This window comes from Cyanistes caeruleus, chromosome 5 (assembly GCF_971803275.1).
Source record: "Cyanistes caeruleus chromosome 5, bCyaCae1.hap1.1, whole genome shotgun sequence".
Classification (NCBI taxonomy): domain Eukaryota; kingdom Metazoa; phylum Chordata; class Aves; order Passeriformes; family Paridae; genus Cyanistes; species Cyanistes caeruleus.
In genome coordinates, this window is record NC_141705.1 from 39633487 (window position 1) to 39659784 (window position 26298).

The following is a 26298-nucleotide window of genomic DNA, read 5'->3' on the forward strand; positions in this document are numbered from 1 at the left end:
CTTCTCCTAGTATGAAGACTTAACACTACCCTGAGGATCCAGCATATTGGTTCTTATACCTGCCACACATTAGGATTTCTAAGTCTGTAAAACTAGCACACAGACATATTTTGGTTTATCTGCTTGTTTGGAGTTTATGGATAAGATTGTCTTACTTGTTTTTAAGAATACTTTTCACTTAACCTTTAAATTCTTCATATGTTTATATTGTGATCTTTAAACATAATCAGAAAGTCATAAGCTCAGATTATCATTTTTCAAATGATACAAATAATTTTTTCTGCATTTTGATATTTTTCATGTTTTGATATCTCCAAAGATGGGTGTCCAAACCCTCTGGACAGTCTATGCCAATGTTTGTCATCTCTTACTCTGTTGGTTTTCTTACAAGTAGTTGGGAGTTTCTCCTGCAATTTCTACTTGTTGCCTCTCATTCCACTGAGCACTCCCAGAAGAGACAAAGTCTATCTTCTCTCTAGATCCTTGCTGGGCAATCAGAGGCAGCAATTAAATATTCCCTGAACTTCTGACCTCAGACCCAGCTCTCTCATCTCCACTTTAAGAGATATGACAGGGTATGGCACTGGTGGCAGTCCCCCACCTGCTCCTTTGAGAGACCTGCTTGAACACGGTCTGTCTGGTTATGTTCTGATGACATATTTCAGTGGCAGAAATAGAGAAACACGAGGGAAAAGGAAAAAAAAAAAAAAAAATGGCCTTAAGATGGTTATAGAATATAGAATTGCAGAATTTCACTTTCTCATGTGGCCTAAAATAGGGGACTTTCTCCTTTCTATACCATACTTTTCTGCACACATTTTGAAGGCTGAAATACTCACTAATTTAAGGATTGCATCCCATGAAGCAAAAGTAGCATTAACCATTGCATTACATTGTTTTCAAAAAAATGTTACAAGGTTCTTAAAAGATAAATTTAATTGTTTTTATCTGAAATTTCCTAAACACTGTCACAGAACATTAGAAAATAGGAGCACAGGAGAAAAAGAAGTTAGTAACTTCATAGATTTACTGAAAGACATCCTAATTATTCCTTTGACAGGGAAGCCAAATAACATTTCAAAGTAGGGGTCAGGAGGCCTTTGCCTAAATATACATTCAATGTTACTCCTGGGATAGTTTCTTTGACCTGAATTTATGGACAAGTATATACTATTTATTGCTTATGCCAATATTATCTTTACATTAACACAGAAATAAAATCTTGTTAGCCTTGTTTTTAGCATAAGGCTTTTTTTACAAACTTGTGTTACATTCCCAGTTACTCTGTTTCTTGGCAAAGGTGAATAAGCAAGAGCCTCTACTTTAACCACTGAGCCTCTCTACTCTCCAACCCAGGGTTCATTTATTTGTTTCAGCTGTAGTCTGAATTCATCTTCCTGGAAAACAAGTGATTATGTAGCCTTCAGGTGAGCCTGTGTGTGTTTCTGCCTAGGGTTTTATGTGTGGAATGAAACTTACACAGGAGCTACAGTTTCTTGCTTTGTTCCAGGAATTTCTGATAGAAGAATAAAATCTGCTGGTATCTTATTCAGGCCTTTGTCTCTCTTGTATTTATGTTCCATATATATGTGACTCCCCAAATTCTTCTCACTGGTTGCTTCAAAGTCTCCTACAAAATTTTCTGCCTGCAGTTTTTTATTTTACACAAAAGCATTTATTTTTCTACTTGCTCTTAATCTTCTACTAGTATTGGTCTTGAGGTTATTGCAGAGACAACCTGAGCATCAAAACAAAGCCTTGCAGCTCTTCTTCCTAATTCTGAAGGAATTTGAAAAAAGGAAGTTAAGGTCAAATTATTTGTTTTTATTTACAAAAGAGACAATTTCAGGTTTTTTACATTAAAAATGATGTGATTTGGTAAGAGAAGTACAGGACTAAGGTCTTACAGACGTTCCCTAAAGAACAACTCCTGAATTCCAGGTTTGGTTTCAGGCAGCTCTATAGCTTTTTGACTATGAGTTTTTTCTGAATAGTTTGGTCTGTAGGACTGCGCCCTTTCTGTCCTAGAAGAAGGATTTTCTATCACCCCTATTCTTTTAACTATTTCTTGGGCTGGGCAGCAGCTCTGTATTCCCAGTTACTTGTACCTGCTGAGCCCACCTTGGAGTCTCTCACTCATGGGAGAGGCAGTTCTCCCTAGAGTTTTCCATTGATGTCTGCACAAAGTCCTTGAAACTAACACAGCGAGTATAGTGAGAAGAAACATATGAAAAAGGCACTAAAGTTTTGCTTTAAACTACTCTTTAAACAAAAATTAATTGAAATGAAGTTGGACAGTCATGGAGCAGTGAATGTCCGAGCACAATGCCAAATGATGTGGTAAGTGTAGGGCTGTTTTTAATCAGAATGCTTAATTTTTTTGCTAAAATACATATTCACACAGGTAAAAAAGGGTTGGACTGGCAAGGAAAAGATAAAGGCAAGTGGTAACAATCATTTGCAACATGCAAATTCTAGTTAATGCTAAGCAAATAATATCTATGACTTAGGGAGAGTCATAAATTATAGGGAAACATTTTTATAAAAGTTGGATTTGATGATCACTGTGAACCCCTTCTGACTCAGAATATTCCGTGGATCCTCATGAGTCCCTTGCAAGTCAGAATATTCTCTGATTTTGTGATATAACTAGTTTTGAATTGTTTGGATAAGAGTTATTTTTGGTTATAAGCCTACAAAGAAGTAAAGGGTGAACAATGAGTGTGACAATAAGATTTATTGTTTTTTTAGGCATTTGATACCTCATAAAACTTTGAAATATTACTTTCAGTTGGCTCAAATATTAATATTATAACGTTTTTTGCACATATTTAGAAGAAAAAGTAGTTTATAAATTGATTAGACAAATATGAATCTTGAAAATATTTTATAAGCATGTATCTGATCACTTGAAGAGAACAATAAGCCATTAATGTTTTCTTTTGTTTTAATCAAAAAACAGAAACACTTAGCTTGTTTGAGATGACTTTTTTAATATTTTACTTCCAGTAATGTAGTTCACAGTCTGTCTTTCGTAAAGTCTTCCTTTGCACATACTAAGTATGATTTTGAGTAAAATATGAGCCTTTTCAATGTAGTAAAAAAATCATAGGGTAGTGTTGAATTTTCAAGTAATAATAAAGGAAATTTAACAGATCCAAAGTTGGAAACAGCAGTTAAGAAATTATGTAGACACTTGCTGGGCAATCATGTCTGTGTGAGAATGAAAAGATGGGAAATTTATCACTGATTGAATGTTATATACTACATGAAAAATTAAATTAATTTGGCCTTTCTTCTAAGTTTATTTCAAAGGAATCTTGTAGGTTTTCATATTCTTGAACAGAGATAAGTCATCCATCACTTTTGAAAACAAAGCAAAAATGCTGTAGTTTGCTCTGTTTGATTAGAAACCATTGGGCATGTGCACAAATGAGTAATGATCTGAGGAATATCAGACCCACCAAATGAAAATGGTATTAGTGGAATAATATTGGAATTAATAACTTTTTTTTTAAAAAAAAAAAATTACCCTGCAACATTAATCCCTCTGAAGTGGTGTTAAAAACTCCCCAAACACATTTCAAATGGTGTTTTTTATACTAATCTTACTTTAAATGGTTTTATTATGAATAACAATAACTGATTATTTTTCTGAGTTAATTTTCCGCCTGTTGAGCTTTTAATTTTTTTTTTTACTTTTAAAATATAATTGTTCATCTTTAATGAAAGAAATGGCATGAAATATGAATAAAATGTTATGTCACGTCTTTGCAATAGGGAACCTCCATACTTAGACTGGAGAATAAACACCCATCTACCACTCTGAGAAGTAAGATACATCTCTATGTGGATATATGCATATACACATAAAAATCTGGGCACCTGCATACAGAAGTAGATAGTGCAAGTGGAAGAATTTATAGCAAACTACACACTTTCCATTATCACTTTTTTATATATAAATCTATTATGTGATTTATATAAAAAATTATATTATAGATTTATATATAAGTGATTTATATATAAATCACTTATAGTTTTCATTGTAGAATTATACAATGAAATATATAGAATTATATAATTCAAGGTAGAATTATACCTTAAGTTCATAAAGATCAGTTTCCCTTTGAACTGACTCAGGTGAAAGTGGAAAATATTTCAGGCAAAATCAAGTGAAGGGACAGTATTTGAATTGATTGGCTCATGACACTCTTTGTATTTTGTGGCCTGTTATTTAATCAGTTTTAAACAGTAAATACTTAAATGATACTTTTAAATATCTTTTGTCCTTTCACTGAATGTGGGGTTATTTTTGGTTGTTTGACTTTTTAATTATATATTCTTAGAGTATAGGATGACATGAACACATGAAGCTGTTAAAAGGAAGAAGAAAGGATTGTGAGATGGAACTGGAGTGTTATTCTGGATTATAGGAAACAAATAATGCCTATAAGTAGGCATTTCTCTAATAATCTGTTTTATCAATTGTGTCAAGCTTCTTGGAAGAAAATTGTTTGAGAAATACGTTTTGAAAGCCATTATAGAAACATTATATCACTCAAGCAGGTGTTGGTTGGACAGTCAGGGGAGGTAAGGTAAGTCTGCTGCTGTGAAACAGGACACATTAACACCTCTTTTAGTTTTCTTTTTCTTTATCTCTCTTCTCTTCTAGACATTCCTTTTCATGGTTCACTGCTCTGATGCTCTCACACATATACCAAAAAGATAGCAGTAAGTAAATGAGGATGTAAATAATAAGTAAACAATTATAATAAGTAGATCAGTGCTGAGCCAAAACCTTGACTTTTTCATACAAATATAACATGGTTAACTTTTTGGTTTCTTCAAAGTTACCAATAGAACACATTATCAAAATTTCCCCTTGATTGGCTTTATATTGTTATTTACACATTATTTAGCTAAATGTTGTTGTTCAACTTAAAATATAAACACTGGGAAATTTTAAAGGGACCAAGAGTAACGTAGTATGCATTGATTCAAATTATCTTTAGTCCCTTGATAAAAACTCATGCGCTTGGAAAAATATAATATATTGTCTTGTTAAAATAAAATCACAAGCTAAAATGTACTAGTAACCAAGAAAATTACTTCAAGTGCTCTAAGACACTTGAGTATGGCCTTTTTTTAAGGCAGTGCCAATTTGCTGTGACAGCCAGCACTCTTATCAAGTCCATGCTATTGTAATTCATTATTATCATGTATGGAATTAGGGAGAAAAATGCAACAAGGAGTAAGATGTGCATAAGGCAAAGCAAAGTGCTCAGAAATTTGTGAAAAGTGGTTGTGTGGTAATGGAATGGCAGCCTGAGCTACAGATATTGATGTACACACCAGAAGCTCTGAATCAAAACTGGTTGGAACCATGGCAACCTGTGTTTTTTATTTTGTGTTTGTCTGTTTTAAATACAAAAATTCTTGCAGTACTCCAAAGCTCAAGTAGTGATAAAAACTGTTTAAGTGTTGTAAAATCCATTATAAAACCAAGAGATGTGGTAGGGTGGGCTAAGCAGCTGGCTTTTCCTATGTCTGTGTGATTTTGTGATATTGCATATCCGGTGGAATGTGGTAGTCTCCTGCTGTTGTGTTACAGTACAACAATACTTGAGGGTGTAAGAACAGCTGTATGACAGTGTGGCTGTTGTCACTGTGTGTTCACGTGTAAGATGGCAAGCTGAGGGCTGCGGTGTTTCCCTGTCACAGAGAAGACTTTCAGCTGTGATGCCAGGAGTGCCCTTAAACCTGAGATTGCTAGCAAGTAGCATAGATGCACTCATCATATTTGCACTGCAGATTTGGATAGGAAAGTAGCATTGGTATAGATGTTGATGGTCTAGGTATGTGTGTAAAATTAGCTAAATAATAACTAGATTTGACTTAATCAGTGACTTGGTATTAAAAACATCTTAAGAATTCACTATCATTCAAGGAGAGATTATGACGCTAACTAAACATTATTTTAACAGTCTGATATTTTCAGAGATTAGTGTAGTATTTCCCAATTTGTGGAAAATAACCCAAGCAAAATGGTAATAGCTCACTTCCCCCCAGTTTAAATCTTGTATTTTAATCTTCCATCAATCTCATTGTGTCCCTTAGGTAAGTAGCTATCAGGTATCACTGTGCCTCTTTGCCTGTTTTCTTTGTTGAATGAACTCAGATTATTCTTACATTTAATAAACATTTGTAAGTAGTTGCCATTAAAGCTGTGTTCTTCTGCCATATTTAATGTTCTATCCTTCTACACTCTAGAATTTATACTGATGTTTTCTCTTATTGCACCATATAATCAGCTTCATATTCTTCTTTCTTTTTAGGTAGGACTTCAATTCACTGTTTAATGTCACCAATTGAAATGTGGCTTTCTGTTTTCTAATTTTCTCTCAGTAAGAATTTTTTTTTTTCGGTCATAATGTTATTTTAAGAGTGTCTGCTTCAACAACAGTCCATAGTTCAGGAAAAATCCTAAAGACAAACATTAGGAGAGAAATAAAATCTGATATGGTGAAAAGTTTTAAACCAGTATATCTCTACTGACTTATATTTGAGTACTGTTTCTTTGAGAGGAGGAGGCTGCAGGAGAAGGTTACAGATTGTGAGTGTTTGGGGGTGAGCAGAGGGAAGCACAGCTGGGTAAAGGGCTGTTTTCTGTTGGGCCTCATGTCCCAAAGCTGCATCTGCCAATCCCATAGAGAATATCACAAATCATGTGGGTGCCATCAAGTTAAAACCTCAGATAAAATGTGCTGTAATTCAAGCTTATAGTATCTAGGTTTACCGTGTTGCAGGGGCAGGGGACTGACAGGAGTAAATCTATGTTTATTTTTCCAGTTTCTAGACTCCAGGTCATGTATAAGGCTGAAAGAAAGAAGCAGCACTCATTTTCAGGCATCCAAATAGCACGGTTCTCATATTTGCTTAAAGCTACCTGAAGGCTGAAGCACACTAGTCTAATTACAGTTCTTATAGCAGAGATCATTTGTGAGCACAAATAATACCACAGGAAGCAAATATTAGGAAAAAAAACCCCAAGATATATAGATGTTGTGATGAAAAGAGAAAACATGATGCTCTGAAGTGGTAAATTTTGATCTGATGAATAGGAAAGTGTTGAAAAGTATGAGCATTCTGTAGCAGCCGTGTTGTTTTCTGGTCAACAGTCTTAAAATAAAGCCAACAAAATAAAAGGAAATGGAGGAGCAATCTCACTCAGCATATCAAGGCATATCAAGTGCATGCTTCAGAAGAATAACAGAAATAAGAGATAGAAAACTCTGAATAAGCCCTTCTGGTACATATACATAAATTCCAAATTTACCATACTTCTTTAAAGATGTAGGACTAAAAAATGTGTGTGTGGGGAAAGGATAATTTCCCATTTAAAAATGTCACTCCTAATTAGCAGACCTTTTGAATTAGAAGGTCCTTATTTCACAACAAAGGCAGGGTAAGCCTTGGAATGGGTAAAATCCTGCCTTCTTGAATGTGTGGTATTTTATTTTTCCTCTGAATTTGAAGGAATTATGATTTCATAAAATCTCCCTGATAGACTGCACAATAATTTTGCCCAGATGAGAGGATTTTACATAAAAATCCTCACTGATGCTACCAGAGCTTTTCCTGTACAGATGGGAACCACTGAATCATCTGGCCATTATATTCTCTTGCAGAGGATTTAATAAGATTGAAGAGAGTTAAAAATATGGAATAAAAATAAGAGAGACGTAACTATTTTGCTGAAAAGAGCTTACAGAGAGGGAGAGCCTGACAGAGGCACTCAAAGCAGCTACTGGTAAGCATTCATGTAAAACCAATGTCAAAGTGCAATTCCAGATTCTCCCAGGTTGAAATATGGAAAAAGTATTTTTCAACATTCTTGTTGATTTAATGACTTCACTGGTTTGAGAGATCATATACTACAAAAAGGATCAGGAAAATGAACGGCATTAGTGAAGCTGGGAGACTGCAACTTGGTCTTGTATAACACTCTTAGCTGATGAAAATTTCCATGTATTAAGTCTGAAATTAATTTGCTCTAAAATAATTTAAACATTAACAAATTCAGTGCAAATTACGTAATCTTCAGATTGAAAGAGTCCTCATACAAAATTAAAGTATTCTGTTTCTTTCTCAAATTAGTTCCCTGGGTAGTTACACTAAAATACAGAAGGATACAAAAAGCATTACTCTTAAATCAATTTGACATCAGAGAAAGTTCATATTTCATTAAGAAGAATTGATAATTGAAGACTCAGGCTGCCTGTTCCTGCAAGTTGGATTTTCACCACGGATTTGTGATATCACAGGAAAGTTGGAAGTTGCAAAAGACTGTGTTCTCACAAGAGCAAAGTGGACAATTTCAAGAGATTACCTGTTTGGAAGTATTATTACTTATCCTACTTATTGAACTAGTTGCAGTGACCTCCTCAATGCTGATTCTTCTGCTCCCTTACTCAGGTCTTTGTTTTTCTCAGCGTTGCTACAACAGGGACTAATGTAAGAAAGGAAAGAAACACTTTTCTTTTAATGTGGTCTCCAGGTAATACACTAACACAGTAACAAACAGAACTTACATCATCATAACAAAACCTCAGCTGGCTTAACTAGAAGTGAAAAGACTAGCAAATAAAACAAAAGGGCCCAACTCTGAATAATTAAAACCAACATTTAGTGAAAATGTAGTTCTTACAGCTTTTGTGACAAGAGATACAGAAGTCAGTTACACATAGAATGTGTTTTTTTCCCTCCTAAAGTATGTTAAAACAGTAGCATTCATATTTATACCTTTGGCTGCTCTTCTGCTAGATGACTGCTAGACTTTTTCACTGTCTTTGTATTAAGCTACTGACAGTTCATAAAAATCAGCTCTTCTTGGAGAATATGAGGGGATAGGGTATAGAACAGTTATCACATACATTTCTGTAAAACTCTCTGCAAGAGTTTCCACAGGTACTTTGTTCTCAACTCAGATTTAAACCTCCATACAATTTTCTGTATACCTCTGCATAATAATCATAACAACATGCTAGACTATCACTACCAAAATCAGTGATTATCAAGGGCATTTTAAGCAAAATCACAGTCACTGTAGGTTAGTTTGAATGCTGCCTTGCATCTCACTCCTACAGTTTTTTGACAGTGGCTACGAAGCAAATTTTTGTGCTTAAAATTTTTATTGTTGAGTATATTTTGACTCAAAATTAATGAACCAAAACAATATAAAGTGTGTAGCACAAACTTTCTTTATGGATTAATTAATTTATTTCTGGATAATTTAATCAGATTATTGGGGCTTAGGAGATTGGTAATATTTGGGTTGAGTTCTTGTAGAATGAATAAATGTCTATTTGGATATGGTATCTTCAGTCTGATTTACTGAAAGAGAAATCCTCAGATTGTTTTGAAGAAATCAGGAAATCTACCCAAAATACTGGACCTACTGAAGCTCTACCAAAAAACATCCAACATCCTTTGATTAGATGCTACAGGAGACTTAATGTAAACTTGTTTCCTAGAAGAAAATATGGGCAAAACCTCAGTGATATTGATGAAGCCTAAAGGAGTAACACCTGCTGTATTTGTACATTAAAATGGGTCAAGAACTTGGAAACTAAGAAGGCAGAAGGGCTAAAAGTATAATTTTGAAGGGTATATTGAATTTAGAAAAAAAAAGATTACATGGCTCAAATGAAGTAAAAATATAAAGACTATGCAATTAAAGACTATAATTATATCAGTGATTTGTTTTTCAGTATTATGAAAATCTGATGCTTTCCTTATTTGTGAGTTTATTAAGTTTTTAATAATTTAATTATTATTACCTAGAGTCCATTAAAGTCAATTGTGTTTTTTATAGCACAGTACAGCCATAGTTCACAAAATCAGAAAATTAATCATCCTTGTAAGGAAAGAATATGTGATTAGATTTTAATTTTAAGTATATGTCAAATTCTAAAAAGCAAACAACTTCCTTTTTTCATCCTAGTTGGGATGAAGTATGACATTTGAAATGCCCATGTCTCAGGAGAGCACTTTTCTAAAAATTCTGATCTGCACTGTAGTCCATAGAGCTCCATAGGATGCTTTCATGTGTACTGTTCACTTCTGAATCATAAAAACTTGCCAGGAAAGGAGGAAAGCAATGTAGAGTGAATGTTTGATGTTCTACAGATCGTTCCACTTGCTAATTTTCTCAATAACACAGATTACACTTCTGCACTTCTACATTTCCTCTTCAGAACACTGCATGTGACAGATACGATGTAGCACACCAAGGAGTTTCTCCTGTTTCATGTTTGATGAAAAAGGGACAAAAGATAATGGAAACAAAAAGCACAGCTGTTAATGCCAGCATGAAATTCTGAGCTGTATGCAGGATGACAAAATAGACCATGGGAAGGTGTGCCAAAATCAACCAAACATTCATATTGAGAGTTTCCTAATTATTTTATGTTTATCTAATCAAAACAAACACTGCTGGAAGAGCTCAAGTAGAACAAGGATGATTATTATTCAAGTCTTGATGCTTAACATTAGGTATCTAAATCTTCAGTTAGACTCTAAGGGAATGTATCAAAATAATTGTCTTACTGCTTTACAGCTCATTGAAGGAAACAACATAAGAATAGTCTTAAACATATACTACATTAAAAAATTAAAAAAATATACTACATTAAAAAAATTGCCCTACATTTAAAATTACCAGAGTTGTCCTTTCTAGGAGATTTCGAAGGCTGGATCAGGAAAAAAAAAAAAAAAAAGACTATTGATAAAGAGAGAAATGTTTGGTTGATGATATATCTGTAGACTGTACAAAGTCGAATCCTAAAACAGACAACAGTTCCAAAAACTACAAGACGGAATCAGTTGGAAAAGTCAAGCTTGGATCATTCCAAATATGACTTAATTCCTTCAAAGACAACACGTGGAAAGAATCAATATAAACTGAAACACAAATTACGGTAATTTTTATAATACCACACAAAAACTTGTCTATCCAAAACAGCCTTTATGAACTGACCTGTGTGCAGTAAACTCCAGACTGGTCATTAGTATGTTAAGACCTGTTGGATTTATATATGTATAAAGAATCAGGGCAAGATCTATAGTGACCTTATTTAGAGTTTAATTACAATCGTGTAATATAATTATGTGTTTCAGATGGGTATGAATGAGGGATTTGAAGAATGATCTGAAAGCTAGGATAGAATTTAAAGCAGGTTGGCCATACATTAAGGTAAGGTTTACTAAACAGTCACTGCTCATAGATTTAAAATGACACTTTTGCATCCTAGCATGCAGGAATGGTCTGATGAAACTGTACTTGGTAAATATTCCACAAAATTGAATGGAAATAAAGTCCACACATCATAATATGTCTAAATGACCCATATTATTTTCCTGCTTTGTTCATATGACAGTGCGCTTTTTCACCCTAGCCCAGCTATGATTTGATTTTGCAGCCATCACCCTGTTTCATATATAGTTGCACTCTGTTTCATACATAGCAAAATAGTTCTACTGGACTGGCTGCAGTCTTACTTGAATAGATCCAAGGGCAGAAAATCAAAGTTCTGCCTATGACAGTGCTCTTAATGTTTGAAAATAGATATGTTGTACCAGTGTCATTTTTTTTGATCTGTTTGTTTAATTCTTTCTTACAGTGTTGTTGGAATGCTTTAGCATATTCATAACACGATGAACTTGGCTTTGTTTCTGCATATTTAGTTTTAGAGTGAGGCTACTCCACTGAATATAACTGCACCACCAAATTAGAAAAGAGTGAGAGCATAATCTCCACAATTATTAAACTATAGTTTATTTTAAAACTGTACTTCAAAGGATATTTGCACTAAAGCTGCACTACCAGTAGGCTGTGTATTATCTTGGTCTGCTTTGCTACTACAGCCCTGTCTTAGCAGGGGGGTTGGACTAGATGATCTCCAGAGGTCCCTTCCAGCTCTAAAAATTTTGTGATTCTGTGAGACTTGTACCTGACTCAGTGTTAAGCTACCTACTGAGCAGTTTCTGTGTTGCACTATGGGGTTAGCAGCCACAGCTGAGGTAGTTAAAGCTTCACTCTCACTATGTCTGTTTTGCATCCACAAACACTTAGACTAAAATATGGTCCTATGCGAACAGCAGTTTTAAATAAGAGAATGTAATTTTGCTATGCTTCTATGGCTGATCTAAGCAATTCTCCTAACAGGCCTTTGTACTGCTTGGCACTTTTATAAGCTTTAAGTGCAACAGGATTTTATTTTGAAAAGCATTAGGTAATTATTTGCTATCTAGTCATATTGTTGCTAATTCTACCATAAGCTGCATTACTAAAGCCTATACATAGTTTACACGCATTGTCCTTTTGATTTCTTTTTATCACCTGCATTTTAGGAGTACTATCAAAAAAAAACCTGAGCAAATATATTCCATGGATATCTCAATTTTGCCATTTCTGTATTTGCCAAGTTGCTGGTTCTGAAATATATTCATTATTAAAATTTATCTTGGAATTTATTAGGTGAATATATTTTCATTTGTAGACAGTTTTTAATAGATGATTATCAAGATTACTGATTTACATTTGGTTTATTCTTTTCTGCAATAGATATAGACATTCTAATGTGACATGCAAATTGTTATTTTGAAGCAGGTACTGAGCTGAGGTTTCTTAGTTCTGCAATTCAGAGTGACAGTTTTTGTTTACAGTTTGCTATTTTTTGGATGAAAAAAGTAATGATTCATCCCTCTGACTTTCCTCTTTGCTTCTTTTATTTTGAACAAAACCTTTCTGAGTGCTCTCCATTTAAAAAATAGCAGCTGAAATGTGGTGATCTCATTATATTTCTTTTCCCCTTCCTCAGAATCATATGTACTGATTTTTCTTATACATTCTCCATCTCTAGCCATTTCACTTATTCCAGGAATTTAATTCTGCTCGCTCTTTCTCCATCCCACCTGCTTTTTCTTCTATTCTTCAACTCTTTGGTCTCTTAGTCATTTTTTATCTCTACTTCCTGTACTCAGCTGTCCAGAGAATCTTTTTCACTGTGTTCTTGTCTTGCCACTTTACCTCTTTGGTTGTTCCAGTGATGTTTCTCTCAGGAAATACCCTTTCCTGAAATATAACTGTCTGTCCTTCAAATCCTTGTCTTCTGTCCCTGCTTTAAAGTTGCCAATTCCATACTGGTTGTAAGTCACTTTATCTAATCCACACCTCTCTGCCTAGACCTCAGCTTTAGTTTTTCTCTGTCATCCCTCAAAACTGTCAAAGACACCAATACATGGTAAAATATCTCCCATATAAAATATGTTACTAGTTGCAGAGCACTAAGTTTATGGTGTGCATGATCACAGGTGGGGTAAGGAGATGCTTTCTGGGTTTATTCACCTGGTTGCTGCCTGGTAACTTCTGCCTCTTTGGTGCTCAGTAAACCACTAAGATCACACACCTCATAGGTAATTAGCAATTACATGTGCCTGAAGAAAATAGCTTTAGCAAGTAGACATTGTCTCACAAATATCTATTCACTGAATGGAGAGCTGCTGGAGAAAATCACTGGTGGTGGTGTGTGTGGACAGAAATTGTGCTATAATATATATTCTTACAGATATGTGCAAATCGAATATGCATATTGCACCTGCTTTTCAAACTTGATGATTTAGTTAACAATTTAGTAGCCTTTTATTAAAGTTTTCTATTTTAAATTTACATGAATGTCACTTGATGCCTTAAATATCTATACTTGCGAGTAGCACCTAATATACTTTTATAATGTGTACTACGAGCTGTGTAAATCCCTGAATTCTGAAACTTCACAATGATGTTGGCTTCCTGACTGAAAACAAGTAACTGATTGAGCAGAGAAGCAAATGCAAGAGTGTCGTATGTATTCTGATCCTGCTTCAAAATGTTGATGGTGTAACTGTACTGCCTGCACCTCTGAAGGTTTTTAGTGAAATAATAATACAGCGTGTGTATTCTGTAGCACACACTAAGCAAGTGAACACAGCAGGCATTTTTGCAGTGACTATAAGCATTTTTTTCTGAATCAACAGTATTGGATTATATCAGGCAAGCAGTACCATTTATGCTAAAAGCAGGCTACTGTGATTTTCCTGAACTCTCCTAAAAGTTCAGTTGTGTGTCTCTTCTGATTGTACTGAAATATTGGATCATCACTATTGATGACTTGTAATCACTGCTTTTAAATTGACATGCGGATTGATAAGGCTGGATTATCATGTGATTAAGGATGAATAGGAAACTTCTGTTCCCAGCAGTGCCCCAGATTTCTTTTGTAACTGCTTAAACAGCTTAGCCTCTCAGTATTTTTCCCATTTAAGCAAAAAAGAGGGCATCTGTACTTTTTTTTGTTGTGGAAGTATATGGAAGAAATGTGATCTGTATTTGTGAATAGCAGTAAAGTAATCAGATGTGTTAAGAATAAACAAAAAAATTTATTTTATAATGAATTTCAACAATTCCTTTGTAATTGTTTTTAAAACCAAAATAAGGTCTTATTTTTTCCTAGTTCTTTCTTCCAAATTTTAATATATTCATGTTTGACCGGGTAATCCCTCTCAAATTTCTGTAAATTCTCAAAAATTACGAACAAGAACCTACTTGGCCTCTTTCTGACATAAGAAGTGTAGGATAAACTACAAGGAACGAGGTCTTTTAACTGAATATTTAACAACCTGTAATGCACTCTTTCTTCTTTTTTTTTTTTCTTCTTGAGTAAAGCACTTGGAGAAAATCTGATTTTTTTGGCAAATCAAATCTCAGCTTTCAAATAGTACTCTACTGGTGAAAATAGATTTTTCTACATATAATTGGATACTATGTCATATATAATTAAAGGTCTGTCACTTTAAAGTAGATAAGGTTTGTAGTAGAGATGGCTGATTCCTGAATTGGGCCCATTGAGAAGTATAAAAACTGACCAGTCTCAAGTAACCATTTCACATCCCTCATATGATTCAAAAGATATGTGCTTATTAATATTTAACACTAAATTATTGGCAGGATGAAGTTGGTTTCTTGCAAATGTCAGAGTTTATAGACTGACATATGAAAAAGAAAGGAAAATGAAATAAAATAAATAAAATGTGTGCAGAATATAAGACTACAGCTTTAATTTCATCCCAGAAACTACCTTATAAGTAAGAAGTATGTATATCTCCTTTCTGTTTTAGGATGTGCCAACATGAAGCTGTCATACTACCCTTTTTACATCACATCACTCCTCTGTGCAGAAGCAGTGGCAAAATGATTAGAAATTAGTTGCTGGGGGATGAAATATCCATTTTTCTTCAACTGCTTAGTTTTATTTTTTTAAAATTTTTTTTATTCTTATTCAGACTTTTAGACTGTTGTCTGGAAAGGCAAAGGAGGATTCTGGCTGAGTAGAGCTGTGAACTAACTGATACACAGAATAATGACATTGTCTCCCAGCTGAAAAGTTCACTGCATTCTTTGCCATATGTAGTTGTTGCAATATGGATATGAACCTTTTGATGAAATTTATCTCTTAAAGAAATAAGAAATTCTGCTGTATCAAAGTCACAAAGATGATAAGCCAAATACTCATCCCATTTAATATTCCTTGTGCTCTTCTGGGACAAGCTGATTGGTCTCAAGGAGAGACAGGGTAAGATGTGTCTACATATCTTATTATATTCTCCTCTTGTTCTCTAGAACTGTAGGAAATGTCTCTTACCCTGTACAGGAATCAGAGTTCACAGACCTACTTGTTTCAAAGTCAGTAAGTGCATTCTTTGAAGAACTGGTTCCTTTATATTCTTAAAACAGCTTGGGATGGGATCAGATGCATGATGAGATACATGACTAGGAGTGCATTACAACACTGTATATTAATTTAGGCTTTTGTTCCAGACATGCAATCACTATTTTTATTGGCTTATTCCCTAGGACAACCCACTTGAAAATAAGTGATTGTGCTTCATCTCCATCACTGAGATTTAGGACAAATGCAGGAAGAAGTCTGCATGTCTTCTCAAAATTTTTTGTGAAGTAATGCCTGTAGTAATGCATAAAATGAACATAAGGATGATACTTATCCCCTGCTCAAGGGGATTTTTATTGGTTTGGAATAGGTTACCTAAACTGCTATGGTAGTGGATATTAACAACTAGGCAGTGTGCCTCAGCAGCAGGTTAGGTGTGTTACTGTTCTGGGTTTGGTGCTGGTGTTTTTTAACAAGGTATCAGGAATTCTCCCTAGAATTTTTAAGTGGCTGTTACAGACTCCTGGAAAACAAAAACAACAAAAAAGTGAAAGGAATGGAGAGAGGCCCTTACAGAACTTCTGCTGAAAAATAAATCCAGCTTTATGAGGCTGATATGCGGTGCTTGCTACTTTATTGATAAAATTTCAAAAGCAGAAATTTTTTTTCTGCAATGTAAGTTATACAATCATTTTCTGACACAGGCTAGCTAAACTCCTAGCTACACACCATATGTCTTCAGAAATCACCTGTGAGGGACTTTGAGGAAATGAACTATAAAATAGAGAATATTCTGTATTAGCGGACAGAAATTAATCAAATGACAAATAAAAATGATATGGCAAATGTTTACAGATGTCAGGATTATTACCACAGAACCATAGGTAAAAAATCAAAAATCAGAATATCTAAATAGTTTGAAATACTAACTTAAAGAATAAACTAGCCTAATCCAAAGACTTTGTTATTCTTTCCATACATAATTACTATGAATGAAATTTCTCATTGTGGCTTTAGTAAAACTTTTAATGAAAAATATATTTTCTATACAAACGCAACATGATGTATTTAACTTAAAACACATTTAAATACTCAAGAGCTGCCAGATACTGAAAAATAGAGTATTAGCTCTTTCCCTTCTATCAGTGAATATTTTCAGTTGTGAAGTTTTCTCATTTGGTTATTTGCTTTAAGTAATACAGTCAATAGAACGAGGACTGCCCAGAAGAGAGAAAAAAAGGAGGCTGAATTAATGTTCTGTTTTAAATCTGTTAGAAAGATTTTTTCCCTTTTTACAGGCTTTCTTTGGCATGCAATGCTAAGGTTCCCCAGTAGGTGCCCTAAGAGATCTCTTATAAATGTTATCACTAGGCATTGAAATTGAGTATCTGCAGCTTTCTATTAGTGTGGAGTTTTTAAATTTTTTAATAGAATATATACTGTCTACTATCTAGTGGTAGTATGCTTTCAGATTTCAACGGTAATGAATAATGAAATTATTTTATCCCAAACGAAGTTGAAAAAAATCTAGATAATTAAATTAAATATTTATCCTCATTGCCTAATTATTTTCCAATACTAATTTTTAATGTGGATTTTAATTCTGTAGTGTATTATCTCCTTCCTGTTTAATCAGTTATTACTTCATTTTCACAAGATGAAAATGGGGACAACGTCATCTTGTCAGAATCACTATCATTGCAAATCTGCTACACATTGAAAGGAATTTATAGCATTTGTTTTATTAGACGTAATGAAAAAATTTACAGATCAAACCTCAGAGCCTAGGCTTCCTCCCTACACCCTCTGAATCTACATCTGTTATTTTGTGGTATGCATTTGAATTATTGTGGTGAATTTCAAGGGTAGCTTTCTTGTGTGTGAACAATAGCACATATGTCTTTTATTTGGGTCCCTTTGGGAGAACTGGCTTTGAGGTGATACAGGGAAAACCTTAATGTGCCTTTATGATCCTTGCTGTCATTTGGGAGATCTCCTGTGACAGATGGTTGGCACAAGCTTTCTCCAAGCCATGAGTAAGCTAATTTTCCTCTATGCCATTTGCCAGTGTCTGTCATTCTGGTGCTTATGATGCCCTGCTGTTATCAAAGCACCGGTCCAGGTCTCCGTGCATTTCGAGTTTATAGTGGATGCACTATCATCTTTCATTAAAACATTGAACAGACATTGAGTGAATTAGACCAGTGGAAAATGAGGAAAAGATGTATGTGTCCAAACTTCATGCTGTGTGTGTGCAAGAGAGAGAGAGATTTGGCAGATTATCCATGCTATCTCATATCAGAGCATCCTGAGAGTTCCTTTGCTGTCATTGACTTCAAGCTAATCAATGATCTTCACTAGTAACAGCTGTACTGAAGGGGCAGCTGTTGTCATCAAAAAAAAAAAAGAGGAATAATTTAAGAAGTGGAAATTGAATCCTACAAAGGGCAGTACTTACAACTGTATATTTTGAAATAAAATTGCATTATTGTTAGAATTTATCATGCCTAAAACTTTTGATATTAAGCTACAAATATATAATTGTGTTTAAAGTGTTGCATATTCTTCAAAGACAAAAAATTTTTTTGTTTGTTTTTTAGTCTCAATTACCACATTGTAACTGTTGCCTTGTTTAGAACAAATTAATTAATATTTAGTAGTGTCAGATATTAATATCCTAAATTTTTGGTAACTATTAATCAGAATACTTTTCAATTCAAATGTTTAAAGATATATCACAAAAAAATAACATTTTGTTATTGAACTTTCAGGTGGTGAGGGGGGTACCAAGCCACACAGAAGTCACTGGAATTATCTAAAGAGTAAGTAACAAGCTGAGTTTTCAAAATGCCCTATTTTTGCCCCTTACAGATTATTAACACAAAACACCAAGCAGAAATTAAAAAAAAAACAACTCTAATTAATTGATTAATTGTGTTAAAAATGGTAGTGGTAGAAAAGTCAAGAGAAAGAAAATTATTCACTTCTGAAAAACTATGCTATCTCTCTAGTTCTGCATTCATTTTGGGTGCAGTCCTGCTTACATGGAATATAACCCCTTCTCCAGAGTTTTTTGCAGTAGAAAAAGAGATACAACTTAGTCAAAGAAAATGACTATTGTTTGAACTTCAGTGAGTTAAGGATAGGCTGTAAAATGTAAGAGCCAATGTTCTTGACTGCCCTGGTTTTTGACTGCTAACTGGAGTTAAACCACAGCATGGACAATACTGAATAAGTTATTAAAACAACTTTTATCACCTATTATTTGCATTAACTTCCCTTTAATACACTGAGACTTTGGTCTTCTCTTAGTCTTGCATAAAACTTCCTGCTGTATCAGATATAATATTAAGCAGCATCTCATAAATACAAAAATAGACAATATTTATTATTAATATCTATAGTCTAAACAAACATAAACCAGCTTTGAAGTTCTGTGTTTCTCATCTTTACAAGAAAATGCCAATATTTACTGCATGTGTTCTCCTCTGCCCAATGGCAAAAGCTTCAAACATAATTGGTGTAGAAAATACAAAAGCCAGGCATAACTGATTGCCAAGCACATGGGGCTCAGGAATATACCTGAAAACGGTCTGGCATATTATGTGGGATCTGCCAGATATGATCATAAGGTGTCAAATGAAGGTTATGTAGATCAGAAATGTACTACTAAGCAGCAACAGTCTCTCTGGACTAGCAATTAATTGTTAGGCACAGAATAACTTCTTCATTACAGTAACAGATATTGGTCTGCATTGCATCCAGTAAAATAATATCCCAGTTACTCTGTGGATGAAAATGTTTGAACTGCAAAAAAAGTGATGATGTAATGTATGGGTCACAAAACAATAACAAGAAAAGAAATCATTCATATATTTCTTCTGTGTGACTGTAAAAACAGAGCCAACAATGTGAAAAATGGAGCTCACAAATAATATCCATTAAGCAGAAGACAGAAAGATGTCAGGATATAAATGTGCAAAGTTTATTTTCCAGCTATGGTCTATCACTGATACAGATCTAAATTGGAGGAAAAATTAGAAAATATGTCAGTGCTAAAAATACATTAAAGTAATTTTAAATAAATATGAGCTTTTAAATTAAATACCTCAGTGACTTTAGGAAGAATAAAGATATGCATCATCAGATAAACACACCCAAAAATGCAAGAATGCAAAGATACCTTAATGTATTACATGGTATCATTATTTACTGTGAAGTTTATGAATGCAAGTCCTCGTAAGATACAGAGATATTCAAAAGTTTCGAGGGTCCTCCATATGCTATTTTGGGAACTCATTGTCTACTAATCTGCAAAGCCAAGCAGCAAGTTACGATATCTCAGAGCTTGCATGATTTGACTGATTTCCTGACTACTTCAATAGTTGGGTTATATAAAACATCTACGTAATTGTTGATTGTTTGTTTCATGTGCTTTCATAATGGCAAAGAAGGACGGATGAACAAGGTCCCTATTCATACTCACAACATTTCAATTTCCCCTCAGTTTTGAACAAGTCAGTTTGGGGTTTACCTCTGTCCCACAAGAGTTTCTGATGCAGCTGTGCTAGCAGACACAGTGTCAATTTTGTACTGCAAAAATTGTCCTTAAGTAGCTCAACTATATTGTCTGTACTTTGCAAAAAGCATGACAGGGCTTAAATGGAAAATGAGAAAAGAAGTAAAATAATAGGGTTTCAGAAAAGCAACCCTCATGCCAGACAAGCTGCCTTCATGACTGCTGGTAATTAGAAAGGGTTGAGTCAATGAAAGTTGGGTTTATTTGACTTTATATTCCACACTCTGTGTGTTGAAGTTCATCATGTTCCCTCTTGCAGTGCCATGACCTAATTATCAGTCCAGTAAGAACTCCCTCACAAAACAGTAGTGAGCTAATGCAATCCAACTGTCCTATTTTATTATTTCCTATGTTAACCAGTTCACTTTTTTAGGTATGGTATTTACCTACTTTTGTTCCTCACTACGTGTTCATTCCACATGTAGACACAAGTGCAATTAACCTAGAAAGCTGATGTACGTCAGAGCATCTGACCCCTGTCTGGCTTTACCCTAGCCATGGGTGGTTTAAAGACAGTTTAATACTTTAATCTGTAACGTATTTTCCCAAAAGGCACCAAACAGGTAATCTATAATGGCATGAGGAGTAGATACTTAATTTTCATAATGATTTCACATTGACAATGAAAGAGCTACTCTTCAAAAGTGGTGGAGCAGATAGTAAATTAATTTAAAACTAATAAATCAGATAACTAAACCTGTTATCTCACAATAAAGCAGATTCGAGTGAGACTTCAAAATACTGTTTCTCTGCTTGTCTTCACATGATATATCTCAAAGTTTTTAGGCGATTAGGTTCCAGTTGGATTTTTTGTTTTGATTGCTCCTGTTTATCCAAAGGTACCTCTTCTCCTGCTTATAAGTGGAGCATGTAATTAATGGTCTTACCTCAAGGTGATTTTTTTCCCCCTTATGTTTTGCATAACTGAAATTACCCAGCTGTATCAGTTATAAGCTGCGTAACTGAATAACCCAGCCACACGTCCATGTCTCTGGCAAGGGATCCCAGGGACCTCCACCTTGGCACTCAAGCACCTCAGTCTGGTGTGGACGCTGGGGATTACCGACACAGGTGTGCAAAGCCTGCAGCATACTTGAGCTTTCACAAGGCCCGTTGATATACTAAAGCTTATGAATACTGCATTAACAACCCCCTGCTTGAAACTCGCCGGCACAGTTCCCCTCTGTGCTCCAGGAGGGAGCTCCTCGCTGTTTCCCAGCAGTTGCTCCTCTTCTGTCGGCGCTGCCATCTGCCCGGGCGCTGGGTGCCGCAGCCCGGCCCAGGGCAAAGGGAGCGGGGCCCCGGCCCTGCGGAGGGGAAGCCGAAGGAGCGGGATTCGGTGACCTCAGCCGGGGTAGCAGCCCCCTGCGCGGGCAGGGAGCCCCTCGGCGAGAAGGGCTGGGGCAACACGAGACGTTCCACGCCGCTGCCCCGCAGAAAACCACACCAGAGGAAGAAGAAGAAGGAGGAAGCGGCCGGCAGCGGAGCGCAAGTTTGTGAGGCCGTCCGGCGGCGGGGGCGGTGCGGAGGCGGTGCGAGCGGCGCGGCGGGGCGGGCGGTGAGGGGCCGGGCGGTGAGGGGCCGGGCGGTGAGGGGCCGGGCGGTGAGGGGCCGGGCGGTGAGGGGCCGGGCGGGAGCGCTGCTGTCCGCGCCGCGCCGGGTGCTGAAGGGCGCCCGCCGCTCCCCGCGGCGCCTCGGGCCGCCCAACCTCCCTTGCTCCCGCCGGGAAGCGCCTGCCCGCAGCTCTGCCCACTTGGCTCCGGACTAGTCCCTCGCTCGCTCGCCGGATCGCGGCGGAGCCGCTTGTGGCTTTGTTAAAGGAAGAAGAAGTGTTCCTCTCTTTGCGATTTGCACGAGGACCCGCGGAGCTGGGGGTTTTGGGTTTTTTCCCCCCCTTTTGGATTTTAGTGACTCTTGGGCAAGGTAAGCAGCAATACTAAAGTATATGTACACACAGGCGTATATATTTTTTACATAAACGGTGGCAGGGTGCTGGATGGGATGGAGGAGCTGGCAATTAAAGGCAGAGCAAAGTTGGAAGCTTGGTAGTCCTTAGGTCAGTGGAGGGGCAAGGCTTGGAAAAGGGGTGCTGCTTTCAGTGAAAAGGGCTCCATAAACCAAAAATGAATCTGAATGAAAAGTTAAAGGCTTATTTTTATTGAAAACTGGCTCTCGGGGTAATTTTTAAATGGTTGAAAATAATTTATTTTAGAAATCTTGAATATTATAGAAAGATCTCAAAAGGCATTACAAAGCCTTCTTTGTATAAATACCCATTTGTGGGGGACTAGAGAAGCTCTGGTTGATTCTGTCTGGGGGAAGACAGGATATGCGAGGTCATTCTGGGAAGCGGAGAGTAAAGGAGGAATTAAAGAGGATTTAAAAGCACAGCCTCATGTTGCTCTGTGCTCCTGTGCGTGCCTGTATCCGTGTGTGACAGAAGGACGGTGATACCCTGTTACTTGGCAAACAATTCGGCACTGTAACGCTGTCAACTTGGGAAACAGCACCTTTATGAAAGGGATCGTCACCACCTCTGCCTCCAAGGTCAATGTGGGGTTTGTGTGTCTGTGAAAGTTGTGAATTTTTGTCGTTTGATGTTGGCTGAGCATCAGGCCTGCTTCCAGGCTGCAGCTAGGCGTAAATGCGAATCTTGGATTTAATAATACCGTATTATGTTACATTTATAGGACTGCTATTGTCAGTAATTGAATAGAGCTGAGAAGTGTGGGCAGATGTAACGTCTTTTTCTTTCAGCAGTGTTTAACATTTGGTGAGCTTGGTATGGAGCTGTGCTTCACAGAGGAGTTTGCTGCTGCTTCTGTGAGTTGTCGGAGTTGCGCACACGCAGAGCTCAGTGCAAGCAGGGATTTGTGAGCACACGGAGCTGAGCACCGTGCAGTGACTTCTGCACACGCAGAGCTGAGCGCCAGGCAGGGGTGTCTGTCTGAGATTAAGGCAGATTCCAGAGGGAATAAGCTGCTGCTGCTAGCCAGTGCTACTGAGATAACTGAAGAGAGTAATCAGGCAAATGAGGTCTCCACCTTGTGTTTTTCAGGATTACATAGCACTTCATACTCTTTTGGTTGCGATGGATTTTCTTAGGAACTGGGACCTAAACCACAAGTGTTTCTCAATGCAGTTGTCCTGCACAAGTGCTAACAGCTGTAGTAGCTGTGAGCATAAAGTAACTTTTGTTGATGGGATGAAGCTGATGAAAGGAGGCTGCTTCTTAGCATTGTAGCATTTTTTTTATTCCTGCATCATTTCCCTAATGTTAATGTGGGTTCTGTTTGCTGAATGTTTGTATCAGATAGAGTATAAAGATAACCATCAGGCAGCAGCACAGAGCTACTGATGGGTAAAGCTGAAAGCTAGAAAAATGAGGAAAAAGTAGTTCAGGGTGCCAAGGCTTTCATTGCATTTGGGTAGAATTAGGAAATATGTTTTATTGTTCTCTCCCACTTCTCCCCCCAGTCATAAAACAGCTCTTCTTCCTCTCTCAACAGTAGAGAATGAAAGTTTATTACATAGCACTTATGCTGGTTGCAAGCCTTCATTAACAGTCTATCCATCAGCTAAGACAGTTTTTATCATCTGTCATTGAAATGAATCTTAATTTGAAATATTTTGATATAATTTAAAAGAATGGCTTTTAAGGTATGGAAATTCAGGGGGTTTACTTGTTGAAATAAAACATTACAAAATTATTTTGAAAAAGTTATTTTGAACCATGTGGTGCAGATGCTACAATGATACTGAGGAGAAAAAAAACCCCACAACATTACAACCCCAACCCACTAGTTATAAATCTAAACTTCTAATGTTTATACAGGGCCTGCATCTGCAAATCATCGTTCACTTGAGTGGTCTCTATTCATACACTAGTCTTTTTCCACTTAAGAGGACTATCTCCATCATTAAATGATTAAAAGTCATTGACCTTTCTGAGATCAGTCATTTTACCAGCATTAAGCAGATGATAAACTTTGATACTAAGACATTAATTCTGTTCTTTTAAATTTATATCCAATTGTATTTTCTATGTAATATTTTTCCTTTATTTGTATTAGGCTGATTTATTTGATAAATCATGTTTGAAAAATTGGTATTTGGAATGGTACATGTACTCCAAATGAGGTAAAATGGCACTGCTATTTTTCACCAAAATGGTGTTCTAAATATATGTATACATTAAGTGTGGGCCATAGTAATTTTGGTCATTGGTTCTAGCTAGAAGAAGTCTGTCTGCAGTAGTAAACCTTTTTCAGGAATATTTGTAAACTTGTAAGGATATGGTTTTGTATAATATGCAGTTCCAAGTCCTTTATCAACGCAACATCAGCAGAAGTTGTTAATGACTTGACCAACCAGCTGACTGCAGAACTGATATGAAATCAGGGAGGGGTTTTGTTGCAAAAATGGGATTTACAGAAAATTTGGGTTTTAAGGGCTACATAATGGACCCTTCCTAAGCTGACCAACACATGACGGTGTGCATATGAGGGCAAATGTTTAAAACTGTTGAAAATACCAGCATATGCACAACCCTGTCAGGGATCCAAAGCTTACTTTTTCCAGTGGATCACTTGGTTATTTTTGGGTTTAAGGCCTTTGACAGCAAATGGTGATCAGTAAAAGCCCAAATATTGTGGTTGCTCTGTTCTAGGTGTGTTCTAGGTCTACCTAATTATGTCAGGTTTTCATTCTGGTTTTTTGTGTGTGAGTTTATCCAATAATCCTCAGTATTTGTTTAAGAGCGATATTCAATCTTAGAATAAAATAACTGTTATAATCACATAAATCATGTCTTTTAAAAATACCAAATTTTGATTTTTTTTTAGAAAAATGCATGCTGTTTCAAACTGAGACTTTATATACCATTTCAGAAAATACAAATTTTCTGTCACTCTTCTCTTTTAGAGACTATAAAACAATATTAAAAACAAGGCTCTGCACAGTGTTGTTAGTTATAAATCTAAAGATGGAGATCCAACAGGAATAGTTCTGCCATTTAACAGATCTGAACTTGGCCCTGATATCTCAAAGGTAAGAGGCCAAATGAAGTTTAGGAAGTCATTTCTGATTATTTTTCTCCAGGCTGACAAATATTACCGGATAATTGTGGACATTAAGTATCGCAGGAGTGAATTACTGGCTCAGGGGGAAACAATGACTGAAATGCTGCTCTTGACTTTATTCTACAATTTTCAAAGCAAAAGCAGGACTATAATCATTAACTATTCAGTGTAGCTTGGTTTGTTATGCTACAAAATGTTAGTTCAAGCTTTTTTTTTGTTTGTTTGTTTTTTGTTTTTTTACCTTCTGAAGCATAGGGAATAGCTGTCAGCAAATGAAAAGACTGGAAACTTGTTTGCATATGATATGACATATTTAACACAACATGCTTTTCCCTGCCTCCTGGTAGGCAGAAAAGACAAAGAACAATTTCATATTACCAGAAGAGCAGCAGGTCAAATATTTTCTCTGTAGTAAAGAAATATTTAGAAAGCTGTGGGTTGGGCAAGAACAGTGGTAATCTAGCACCTTTGAAAATAGTGCCATGTGAAACTCCCTCTAAAACCTCCAATACCAAGGGTTACTACTGCCCAGGAAAAATATTCAAGAGAAATCAAACCCACAGCTTTATTCTATTCTGCACTATTTTTCAAGTTCTGGTCGTTGTGCTCCTTTGTAGAAGTTGCATTTATCAATAGATGTGTCTTTATTTGGATGGGCCAGTGCAGATCGAGGAATTTCTGTGCAGTTACTGTGGCAGAAGAACTTCAGAAATGCTCCCTAATTGCTGGTATCTCTTGTTTCCTCTGTGCCATTGTTACTTCTGTTTGTATTGGCTAAATGCACTGGCCGAGAGAGGTTGTTGTGGTTTAGCAAGGCATGATTCCTTACCAAGTGGGATGACAATGACTGGAAATATGTATTTGTCAC

At 36.1% G+C, this 26298-nt stretch overlaps 1 protein-coding gene across 3 annotated transcripts in view; it reads left to right on the plus strand.

The window, feature by feature from the left end:
* The window catches only part of FSTL5 (follistatin like 5), a 380792-nt gene that overhangs the window by 85055 nt on the left and 269439 nt on the right, over positions 1–26298 (plus strand). For 2 of the 3 annotated variants that reach the window (XM_023924904.2, XM_086888377.1), the window contains exon 1: positions 21940–22272. The gene's annotated coding sequence lies outside the window, so the exon portion shown is untranslated. Of the gene's footprint in view, positions 1–18541; positions 18593–21939; positions 22273–26298 lie in introns of those variants that run through there. The other variant, XM_086888378.1, reaches the window with a different exon arrangement.